Source organism: Amphiura filiformis, chromosome 20, assembly GCF_039555335.1.
Source record: "Amphiura filiformis chromosome 20, Afil_fr2py, whole genome shotgun sequence".
Classification (NCBI taxonomy): domain Eukaryota; kingdom Metazoa; phylum Echinodermata; class Ophiuroidea; order Amphilepidida; family Amphiuridae; genus Amphiura; species Amphiura filiformis.
The window spans coordinates 42,240,252-42,252,687 of NC_092647.1; the positions used below are offsets into that span (position 1 = coordinate 42,240,252).

General features: G+C 35.7%; 1 long non-coding RNA gene across 1 annotated transcript; it reads right to left on the bottom strand.

The window, feature by feature from the left end:
• Nucleotides 1-243: 243 nt before the first annotated feature.
• LOC140142641 (uncharacterized) lies at nucleotides 244-11,903 on the bottom strand. Its single transcript, XR_011857550.1, has 3 exons — nucleotides 11,768-11,903; nucleotides 4,425-4,564; nucleotides 244-658 (listed from the first exon to the last, which is right to left on the bottom strand). It is a non-coding gene; the product is annotated as an uncharacterized lncRNA (long non-coding RNA).
• Between the last annotated feature and the right edge of the window lie 533 nt (nucleotides 11,904-12,436).

The following is a 12,436-nucleotide window of genomic DNA, read 5'->3' on the forward strand; positions in this document are numbered from 1 at the left end:
GACATCGACACCGCTGAAGTAATTTGCTGAATAGTATAATAAAGTATTACTTGACTTGTCTGGACTTGACTTGGCTAATCATCAGCATTGAAATAGGGCCAGTCAGCAGGCCATTGGCCTGTAACTTTTTAGCCTGGCGGTAACTTTTCTGACTGGCATCTAGTTGCCCGGCCCGGCTGGCCGGTAACCTTTAAGGTCAAGCCCGGCTGGCCTGTAACTTTTTGAGGCATATTTGAACACTGCTAATCATTCACAAAATCTTAAGAAAGGTTATATTATAGTTCACATTATTTGCCAAATATAGTTTCCATATGTTTTAAGAACATGCTTCTCATTCTAATAAGGTAGGGATTTGACTTGAATTTATAGCCACATTGTCAGCTTTACAATGAGTTCTGCTAACACTGGTAATATGAAATGACCACTCACTGAAACAAATCCATGTAAATGTGCTGGTCTTAAAAGCCTTTCATTTCTAAATAGATAAAGTGAATGTATTTGTTCATCATATTTATGCAGCTTGTATCATTCATTTTTATACGCATATCTGAGGATGTTGACGATTGAGAAAGTTTCCCCTCTGCTAACATGACTGACTGTGTCGCTGCGGATGTTGTCACTTGTTCCCTTGTAGCATCAACGAGGGCATCAAATGATTCTATGGATAAAAAGAGTCACAGAAAGAGAAGATAGTAAGAAATACATACATTTGTACAATTGACTGTGGATACTCATGAATGTGTTATTAGCATTTTGGAACAGTTATAATTAATGTAACTTTATTTCCTGATCTGCTTGTACTGCATGTTAGCCACACTCCAGCAATAGTGGAATTCCTTTCTTTTGTTTGAATAAACATAGTTCAAAAGCATTTGGAACCGGGTTGCTTTTGTATTACATTCACCTAGTTTTCTTTTTGAAAATGGCACATGGACACTTAAAATGACATGCATAAGAATATTTGTGTTGCGTATCTGGATAATATTGTTTACAGAATTGCTAATATAACTGGAATAAGAATAATACAATAATTTCAAGGCTTTATTGGACAAAGCAACTTCAAATAGTGCAATAGGGGTGACCGAGCAGTGTTTGCCCTTTTTCTGACTAGTCTAGGGATGTCAATTTTAAGGTTAGAAGGGACCTGACTGAGCCATATGAAAGCCATGTGTCTTGGCTACATACAAACCTAATCTCAGGACTGCAAGCCTTACAATAGTAAAGGAGACAAACAAATTTGTGAAGCGGGGCAGGGTCACCCATATGCATATGGTGGGCTCAGTGGGGCCATAAAAAGTTAAAAATACTGCATATAACAATAACTATAAAACAAACGTTTAGTAAAGGGTAAATTGGGCAGTCATTTACTTCCGGGGAATCCATATTAAATAAATTGGAAGAGAATAATGTACGCTAAGTCCAAAATGAGCTAAAACTTTATTTACAGCTTCGGGGGATTATGGTTTAGAACATGAAATAGTGCAATGAGATTTCAGTTTACATGCACTACAATCGTGCAAATCATGTTACAGTTGTCATATTTGGCAGATGAATAGTATTTATGGCCACAGCGTTTTGAACTCGCCACCCAAAATGGTGGTTTTGTTACGCTTTTCCAAATTGAGACTCCTTCAAATTGTTATATCTCTGCTTAAACAGGTATTGAAGTGTGTTTGGTGTCATGTTGTAGCTAAATGTGTGCCCTAACAGACCTCCAAAGGAGAATAATATTATTGTTTATCAGCTAAGATAGTGGAGTTAGAGTTGTTTGAGTTCAGAATGACCGAGGTGGGGGATGAGGCGGTGGCGGATGAGGCGGTGGCGGTATTTGCAAAGTCTATGGGAAATAAAGATTTTTTGTGTGTGTGCGTTGAATCAACTGATCATATCTTTGCATCCATATGGGCTACAGACATGGTTAAGAGCTCTTTTGAAAAATTATTTATTCTGCTAATTGTTTTTAATAATTTTGAACTCTTTATGATTGGTTTAGTCTATGAAATGCAAACTTTTATGTGCAAAACTACCTGTTTTCATACTAAACACTGTAGTAAGCAATGCGGATGTCTTCAAAATCTAAAAGTTGCCCTAAATTTTTAATTACTTATCCTATCATAGTCATAGTTTACATTTTCTGAGAGGAAATTTGATGAGGAATCTAATTATGGACTTACTTTTTTTGTATGGGTTAGGGGTAAAATGTTTCAGTTCAAAATAGGTTGAATTGTAAAAAATTTGAACATATTTTGGGACACCCTGTATTCCAAGACTACCAAACAGCTGTGATTTTTTTTCTTCCAAAGTCAGTAGGCTCCCCCTAACCTCTAACCAAATCAATGTTGTTTACTTTCAGTTTATAACTGCAAGTTAGTAATAAGCAATACATTAAGTGACCCATTTTTTATTTGGATTTGTTTTTATTCCACCCTGTATAACTTCAAGGTCACCCTGTACAATGAGTTGAAATGTGTATATTTAAATTGCTTTTGCCTCCAGCTTTCCAAAAATGTATACTTTTGCTAGTTTAGGGTTGATAGCTTTGGAGATATTCTAATTTGAATTCTAATTTCAAAATGCATTCAAATTCAATGCATTTTGAAATCATTAATAGACTATATGACATGAATACAAATTATCAATTTTCATATTAAAAATACAAAACATCTTGAATTTTTTTTTAATTTTTTTTTTTTAGGTCAACCATGAATGATCCTACCATTTAGGTCTAGGTCCAGGGACACTACAAAACCGAAAAAATAAAAAACTTAAATTTTTTTTAAATTCGAGTATAGTCCCACCCCCAATTTTGAAAAATGTTCACCCAAAAGCGGGGTGGGACTATACTGCCATCATCTGGTAATTAAAATTTTACAGTAACTTTTAGATTTTGAAGACACCCTACAGTGTTTGATATGAAAGCGGTGGTAGTTTTGTATGGAAAAGTTTGTATTTTCTAGACTAAACCAATAAGTAGAATTGTTTAGCTGTAAGTTCATGAGTCTTTTAGATACTAAATAGAGTAAAAATCCAATTTACAGTCTTTACAGAAGCAGATTATGCACTAAAAATATCAATCCCATAGAGTTTGTGTGTGATCCACATCCCCCACCTCCGCCACTCTGCCCATTCTGAATTCTATGAAGCAGTGTCAGTATTAAAAAGGCTAACAGAATTCTTTTTACTGGGTTGAAAGTGCATTTTATTTAGCAATAAAATGAGACCACAAGCGTGACAATAACTTCTTGCTTGGCAGAGATATCATCATTTAATTTGACATTGCCACCTTTTTTGAGTGGCGAGTTCAAGACGCATACGACCACACATCAACACGGTGATTTTGCTGTTCACTCATGGAGATCGAGCAATGAACGGCCATCATAGCGTGTACCCACAAGATGTCAGCATTCAACACCACACTGATTATCTCTATTTTATATGCAAAATCTCAACATGAACTGTGAAAAGGTCTAGTGTAGGTTCATATGGCAAAGCCCCAAGAAGTTAGAGAATTAACTGAAATTGCAGGGCAAAAATGCAACCTGGAATTATAGAAATGGATACAAATAAACCTGATTGGTGGGGTCCAGGGAGGCATTTATATTTAATACAAAGACCTTCAGCAAAAAATATTCCAAATATGAAAATATAGGGATTATAGGGCTTTTTTATATTTTTTAGGGAAATATAGGAAAATCTTAAAAATATAGGAAATATAGGACCGCTTGCAGCCCTGCTCATAGAGCTAAACTGCTCAAATAAAGAAAGTCCATGAGTCATACAACCCATCCTACACCAAAAACCTGATCTTGTTATGACAATTTGATTGATACGGTCGTATGCAGAATCTTGTTAGCTCAATTTGATACCCAATTTGCTACCAAACACTCAAAAGTGACAAAGGTTGATACCAGTTTATGGCATTTGGTGCATTTTCAAAAGTTGCACATCAAACGAAGCACGCGGTCGAAATGGCTTAGCGTGGCAATATGGTCAACCTTGCTTGCCCACGATGGGCCCCTGTCGACTATCCCAAATGCGGCGCTTTATTCAATTGTCAGTTTAAAAGCATGGATGGCTACAGTGATTTACTGATGAATACTAGAACACGATGTGATCGATATGACCTAGCGGTTGTTTAGGGCTATGTCAATATGTCAATGGTGGTGCTCTGCCATTCACCTCTACAGGTTCAAGCGTGGTCTGTTTTTAATTTGCAACTTTTGAAAATGCACCAAATTTCATATACTGCTATCAATCTCTATGAATTTAGAGATTTGGTAGCAAATTTGGTACCAAATTGCAGCTAACAAGATTCTGCTACGACCTTATCAATCAAATTGTCATAACAAGATTAGGGTTTGGTGTAGGACGGGTTACATGATCATGGACTTTCTTTATTTGAGGTGTTTAGATGAACACCTTACCTGAGCCAAACACCTGTAAAATGTACAACATTGTCTGATTGCAGCTCTTGTGGGGTTCGGCAGAGAGAACAGAAAAGTATTTTTGCAACTGTTACAGCACTCTTGTTGTAATCTCCTTTCACATATTTAGCAAGCAAAATCTGGAAAAGAAAAAAAAAAATAGGTTTAAGATGATCTTCTCTTATTTTTATGTTTCCATCTATTGTTTGTAGTCTTCCATTCATTTTTTTTTTTGCCTTTAACTATATTCATACATGTTTGATTTGATCTCTGAGCAGCAGCGGACTGTTTGATTTGCCTAGCTATAGGATAGGAGTTTCTCTCTGTAAACCTGTTGACTCCATATTAGAATTTTTGGCCTCCACACATATGTGGAGCTTGTGTTATCATCCAAATGGTTGTTTGTTTTGGCTTGTCCGGCCGGAAGCAAAACCATTAATCTACTCTGCAGCTTAAACTTCAAACTTGGTATGGTGATAGGACATAGTGGTCTAATCTGCTGTATTATAGTTCTATGTCATGTTTTATTTGCATATTTATGAATAATAAGCTAATTTGCATATTTTGCCTACATTTTCATCAATCTACTCAGCAGCTTTTATTGCATATTTTACCCACATTTTCATTAATAATCCACTCTGCAGATTTAACACAACATCGCAACAACCAATCAACTTCATTCTTGGTATATTGCGATAGTATACATGCATGGTGGCCCGATGTGCTGTATAGTTTTGCATCATATACTATTGGCATATTCATGCCTTATATTAAGTATGCTTGGACCAGGAGCTAAAATGAGCTCCTGGTCCAAAAGATAACTCCTGGTCCTATAGTTTGTAGTGTAAAATATTGGACACACCAGGAGCCAAAACCTGGCAACCATGGGGTAAAAAGAGCCTGGGTGCCTGCTTAATATAAGCCTTGGGCATATTTATGAATATAAACCCTAATGCTAAATATGGTTTTTGGCTATCAGAAATTAAAGGAGAAGAGGAATGAAAAAAAGGAGAAGATGAACAAATTTTTCACTTGGCAACCTGGGATTCGAACCTTAGACACCCACTTGTAGCTACGGTGGTGTCACTGGCCCATCAGCCATCGATTCCCTGGGTATGACAATGCATACATGTGCAGTGGTTTTCTTTGTAAGATTTTATAGAGTTAAGCATGCCCCAATGAAGGAAAATGTAGGCCTACTAACCCTAACGCTAATCATGGGTTTTGGCTATCGGAAAGGAATATGCCTATTTTGTATTAAAAGTATGTACTTTTGCACACTTATGCAAAACCACATACTTTTGGAAAAGTAATTGTACATACATGTATACCGTATAATAAAAACCCCTTTAAAAGGGAGTGCTCAGGCATGATTGGAACACATGGTTGTGCAATGTAGGTCGTTGGTGTTGAATAATGTCGCGTTTCTTATAATCCCGGCTTATAATTAGGGCTAATGATATTGTTTTATATGTAGGCCTACATAAGATTAAGATATCAGATTGTGAAGATCCTTAAGCATTTTGATTAAAAGGGTAAATACGTTCCACTAGGTGATTAGCTCTTCAATATTTAGAGACTGCATATCTACTAATGTAGAGTCTGTTGGGATATGTATATATATAGGATATGATGTGTGATAGATAATGATAAGGTTTCTTATGATTTGGATGATTCATAAATAGTTTTAGGAAATACAGTAAAATTTTAACGTTCCAGAAGGCTGATTATAGCATTGTCCAAAATGATAAGAATATCCCTTAGTCTGTTTTTGGTATTTTTGTTTTGTTTTTGGTAGGGAAGTGCAAAATTATGATGAAGCTGGAGGGGATCATGAAATAACCAAAAACTTGTATAATTTAATACAAACTCAATTAAAATTGTATGAAAACAACAAGGCTTTAATTAAAGATGATTTCCTTCAAATTTTAAATTTGTTTTATACTCAAAATGCTGAAATACTGCTAGTAATAATTATCGGAAGGGTTTCTGTCCATTTTGAGCTGAAATAACAAGGTAAAATGAAAGAAACCCTGCTGGTTAGTTATTTTGGCCATTTAACACGCAGTTCTATAGGAGGACATAATGTCACAATTCTTTTGAATTATATAAATGACATTATGTCAAACTTTGTTCTGTTGACCTACAAACACAACCAATTTGGCTGATTCCATTTAGGTGCAAGTTGTGACATGTGTAAACATTACAAATATAAAAAAAAAAGTCAGGTTTGAAAAATATTAACCAATTTCATATTACATGTATAAGATGGTACATTGTGGCTTTAACATCAGAACTTACCATAGTCTTTAGAATAAATCAAAAGGCAATGTGTTATTTTAGAAAATATTGAATTAGAATACAGTTAGCTTAGAATATGTATGAATATAATATCTAGAAGACATTTTGATGATATTCATTATGCACTGGACTTCAACTTGAAAGAGGGTTAAAGCAGGGATATGAGGTAAAAGTTAAAGGTTTAAAACTGGATCTATTAAAATGCTGAAAACCTCATTAGTGCCACTTTCAACTAGAGAGTAAAAGTAAAAGTTGAAGGTAATAATGAAACTAAACCTATTCAGGTAATGCATCAAAATACTGTGTGCAATGTAATGGAGAAGGTAAACATTTGGCCTTAAAATTCAATGTTGTTAATAATGTTGTTAAATGCTGGACTGATTATATCAAATCCATACCCTGGTCAGAACAAGCCTTCTTACCTCTCAATGCAAATTTAAGTAAGAAGTTCATGGGTATTTGGTATTGTACATTGTATTGGCCATGTACACTGACCTAGCTGGCAAACAAAATCTGATAAGTTCATGAGCAGTATGTAATTTACTAACTTGAACTTCCAGACCACTATCAATCTGTCAACACCTATGATTAATATCATCCCCAGGTTAAAAAAACCCCTTCACTATGGGCTACAGAACACAGTTTTAAAAATAATTTCATGGGAAATGAGGCTAATATTCTATGTCCACCTCAATTTAGATATCTCACTGCTGCATATATATTATGAACTATGTCATAGGGAGTGAGGTTAATTTAGTAGCTAGCATTTATAGTCTGCATTTCCATTACCAGGCATTATCCTATCAAATATTATACTATAAAATATTTCTAGTGAAGACAAAGCAAAAGCATTTGCAGAAGAAGCCTGACTTGGAGCTACTTAGGTTCAAAGGTCAAGGTCTAAACTGAATGTATATATTCACTCAGGTGTACCTGAGCAAAAAATATGAAATAAATACAGGCTAGTAGTGAGTACATTGTACATCAAACTGTACATGGTTTTGTATGCAGATATAAGGCAGTTTTGAATACTTTGCACAGTATGCATTTTTGAATAGATTGCATGTGGTGTGGCTATATAGAAGAACGACTACAGGTGCACTTAGCATTACTGATATGCTTAGCCCCGAGGGCTTCGCCGTGACCTGAACTGAGTTACTTGTGAACTGTGGAATCTTCAAATTGGCACATAGTTACGCATTCGGGATGCTAGAGTCCATTGCCATCGTGTTTTTGGTTGATGCATTGATTTGTACCGTAATTAATATTCATAAAACAGCATTCAAGCTTTGACTATACGTTTGGCAGCCAGAATGGTGGAAACTTAAGTGAAAGATATCCTAATTAAAAAGGAACATTTTCTAGGGTGAAATTTTGTGTAGAAACTGAATCTGACATAAACATTTTTTATCAACTTGAAAATTTTCCCCATAACACTGTACAGGCATATTTCTGCCTGAAGTCCCAAAATTTGAGCGAAAATTGGTGCAAAAAAAAAAAGTCCTTCAAAATGGTGATACTCAGCCCTGGCTAACCAAAAAAAAACTAGCATGTATTTTTGCATAAACCGTATAAATTTGTTCCAATAAGCTCCCATGCCCCAATAAGCACCCACCTACATGTAGGGTATTTTCAATTAAGGGTAACATTACATGTAATGTTGAAGTGACAGTTAGACGTCAAGTCGTCAATACAGTGAAATAGTTGGAGGACTACAAGTCTAGTGTAAACTTGCAATGCATTTTCTGCACCAGAAAAGCTACTAGAACGTCTCAGGACCTATAACATACGTAATTGTCTCTAATAAACGCCCTGCGAAAGATTACATGTAGGTAAACCAGGTTAAAAATAACTGTCCACCCAAAATGACTTTGTTAAGTGCCCTGGGTGCTTATACGGTACATGTACATGTATGTAGAAATTGCATTATGGCGTATAGGCCTATATATATTGCGTATTTTGCTAAAGTACTGTATACTTTTGCATACATATGCAAAACCACATACTTTTGCCAAAGTTCCGGGTATGTATTAAATACTATGTACATTGTAGTTTTGCACACAGCACATGAGGTAGTTTTCAGTCAATAATGACATAATATACAAATGTATATATACTTGAATTATACAAAGTATGCATTTTTGCATATACCGTAACCACTGGGTATAAGCCCACCCCCTAGATGGCAGATTTCACTTCAAAAATGGGGTGGGCTTATACCCAGTGGTTCTGTACTATAAAAATTGCATGCAGGAGAAACGACTACGTACACACATGGAAGTATGTTGCAAAAGTATGTAGGCCTACTTTTGTATACATTTTGTAAATTGTATACAAAAACACATACCGTACTTTTGGAATTTAGTAAAAGTATGTACTTCTTCCCACGTATGTCAAAGCGGACACCCTCACGAAATCCCTATTGGTTTGTACAGGGCTTTTTCAGTTCAAGAAAATTTTCTCAGCACAGAAAATACCAATTAATTTAGTATGGTAATTTATTTAAAAGTTGATTTCCCTGATAAGAAATCGAGCTTAAAATTATTTCATCAAGAGTATTTATTTGTTGCATGTTTTGTGATTTCCCCATTGAGTGCAGCGGTAAGTGTGCCCTTTGTGTCACACTAGGGGCAAGATGGAATAGCCCAATCATGGCAAAAGTGACATCATGTTGACCGACAGAATCGCAATAAGTGCAGGGCAATTCCATGTTACTCGCGTTACATTTTTGATAAAATCAGCACATTCAATGTCATATAAATACAATTAAACAAGGAGTTGGTTTATTCATCTTCTCTCCACATGTACTTACTGACCCAACGTATCAAATCACATAAACTTTAATTTTGTAAATAACTAGATGAAACAATTATAGCAAAAAATGTGATTGTGACTCGCGTTACGAAAAATTACACCTTCAAAATTAGGCTTTTACGTGTTCAATATTTCTCCTCAAACAAACAGCTGCAGACAAAAGTTTATACCACTAAGTAATTACCTTATATCTCAGTTGTATTACAGAAACAAACACCAAGTATATTTGAGATTGGTATTTTTAAAATGGCCAACTTTTGCAAAATTGGTGCGTGACTCGCGTTACGTGACTCGCGTTACGCTCACTATTTTGATTACATGGTCCCACTTTGAAAGCTTTAAACATGCTCAATTTCATTTCCATTGTGGTCAGTTTTACTTTTGCACTATAAAAATACTGTAATTCAGCATTAAAAAGGACCCTCTCCTCTGGGGTGAGGTGGTGGTGTGGTGGGGCAGTGGTAATGGTGGCTAATGATGGAAATTTAAAAAAACTGGCAATTTGAATAAGAATACAATTTTCATATACATTTATTACATAAAATGCATTGAAAAAACTGTATGGAAACATTCATATACACCAGGCACAAAAAGAAACTTGTCAGTTATAGTCATCCTTGCTGTTCAACAACCTGATCATTATTCTGAAATATACATTTTGTTAATTGGACTTTGCTTTCTCACTTGACACCCTGTTCGTAAAAATTGAACAAGAATTGACAACGACATGCGCCTCCAAACTCTCAAACCCCAAAATTAAAAGTTAAATGCAATTTCAACGATTTTCAATGGGATGCATCATTGTGTTGTACACAAAAAATGACAAGCACCACAGGCCGATCAATAAAGCACAGTGTAACAGGCACAATTGAATCGTTAAAATTGCAACTTTCGATTTTGGGGTTTGGAGGCACATATCTTGGTCAATTCTTGCTCGATTTTCATGAACAGGATGTCAAACAAGAAAGCAAAATCCAACTAACAAAATGTATATTTCAGAATAATGCAAAATTATCAAGTTGTTGAACAGCAAGGGTGACTATAACGGACGAGTTTCTTTTTGTGCCTGGTGTATATATGCAAAACTGATATAGACCATTTAAGGTTTGCAAAATGGGTTCCTAAAAATTTTCCATATGTGCAAAGAGGGGTAAGGATTTTTTGGTAGGCTGAGAAGAGGATCAAGCAATTTATTTGAAAATTTCTTTTTTGTTAACTTTAAAGGGTGTATAATCAAAATATATCATCAATCATTGCCAATTGCAAAGTTCATATTTTTGAAAAAATGTCATTTTAACATGGAATTGCCCTGCAATGGATGGAACAACCCTGACCGAGAGAATTGGCTATTTTGAACTGTCGCTTAGTACAATGTACATGTACATGGCATTCATGCTTAGATTTCAAATGCAATGGTCTCGTAAAGTTTTTGTCAGAGAAGAATTAGGGGTTCATTCATGAAATTGAGGGCCCGCATGATTGATTGTTTATGCCTGAGGCATATGAATAAGCCCCTTTCATACATTCCCAAACATTCAGTGATTGTTTTTCATCAAATAATAACAAAAAATAAGATGTAAGATTCTTAACGCGATTTTCTTGCATTCTTTTCTATACCGAAATCATCACGCTGAAGTAGCCGGGCATTAATTAGGGGTTCATTCATATATTTTCATGACTAAATGGCTGTTATATAGCACAAATGTATGAATGTCACTTGTGTACATTTTGAGAGCGTGTGCACAGTCTTGAGTACCGGTACATGTATTTACGGAGGTGGGGTACTGATTTGCTGAATCGTATCAACAGACAGATAATCTGATTAGCTGATTGTGCATCATATCGTTACTCATTGCAGATCGGGCGCCCTTGAAGTGAACACAAAGTTCGCGTCGTCGACCATTAACAGGGCGCTTCGCACCAATCTGAGCAAGGGATTGCCGTTGACGTTGTTTTCTGAAATCCAGTGTAGCCTCAAATGTGAAGCTCATCGGTCACTGCGGTGCACAAATTTGTGACTTGACTTCTCGAGCAAGGATACATTTTCAATTGAATGAACACTGACACAGCCTCGTCAGCCTGACATAGTGTGACAATTGTGTAATGTCGAGCCATACGATGGGTGTACTGTACATGTACATAGCTGTACACAATGTACCATGTCATGCATTGCATGACATGATACTGAGCTTAAAATAGCTAATTTGCAAAGAAACTCAAACGCTTACCTGGCTAGGAATGCATCAACCACACCAATTACTTCTCTGGCTTGACTGTAATAGATTCTCAAAATTTTGAGAAAATGAAATGTTTTCGAATACACTGCAAAACAACACACTACCGTTCGCTCAGCGTAATAGCGACACCGTCGTGTGGAAATTTTCATCATTGCGAAGGGAGACAAGCTGTGTGATGATAAAGAGAACACACCACAAAAACCTTCTTCGCATTGATTTTATACACGCAAAGTTATGAAAGTAGAGTTCACGTTTATGTGCAAAAGTAGATATTTTCCCAGTTTTAAAGTATAAATTATGTATATCATCTTAGAGAAGAACATTTTGCATACCATGGTATGCATTAGCTTTAACATTGCTTGGCTACTTGTTGAGAAAATCAGCGATACATAAAAAGACCGATTTGACGACTGCTAACTACATTTTTCCCTTGTGTATTCATGCGCAGATAGTCTTAAATATTGCCCGAATATTCCCGTTTCTTTTTAACCTGTGTGACATTCACAATAAGAAATTGTATTTAAACACGATTTTGAACACTAAAATTGCTAATATTATATCAATTTGTCACATTTTGAATGTAAAGATGGCACTATATGACTGATAAACTTGGGCAGAAGCTGGCAGAAGTCTGATTTAGTGGTATAAGCCCTTGAATTA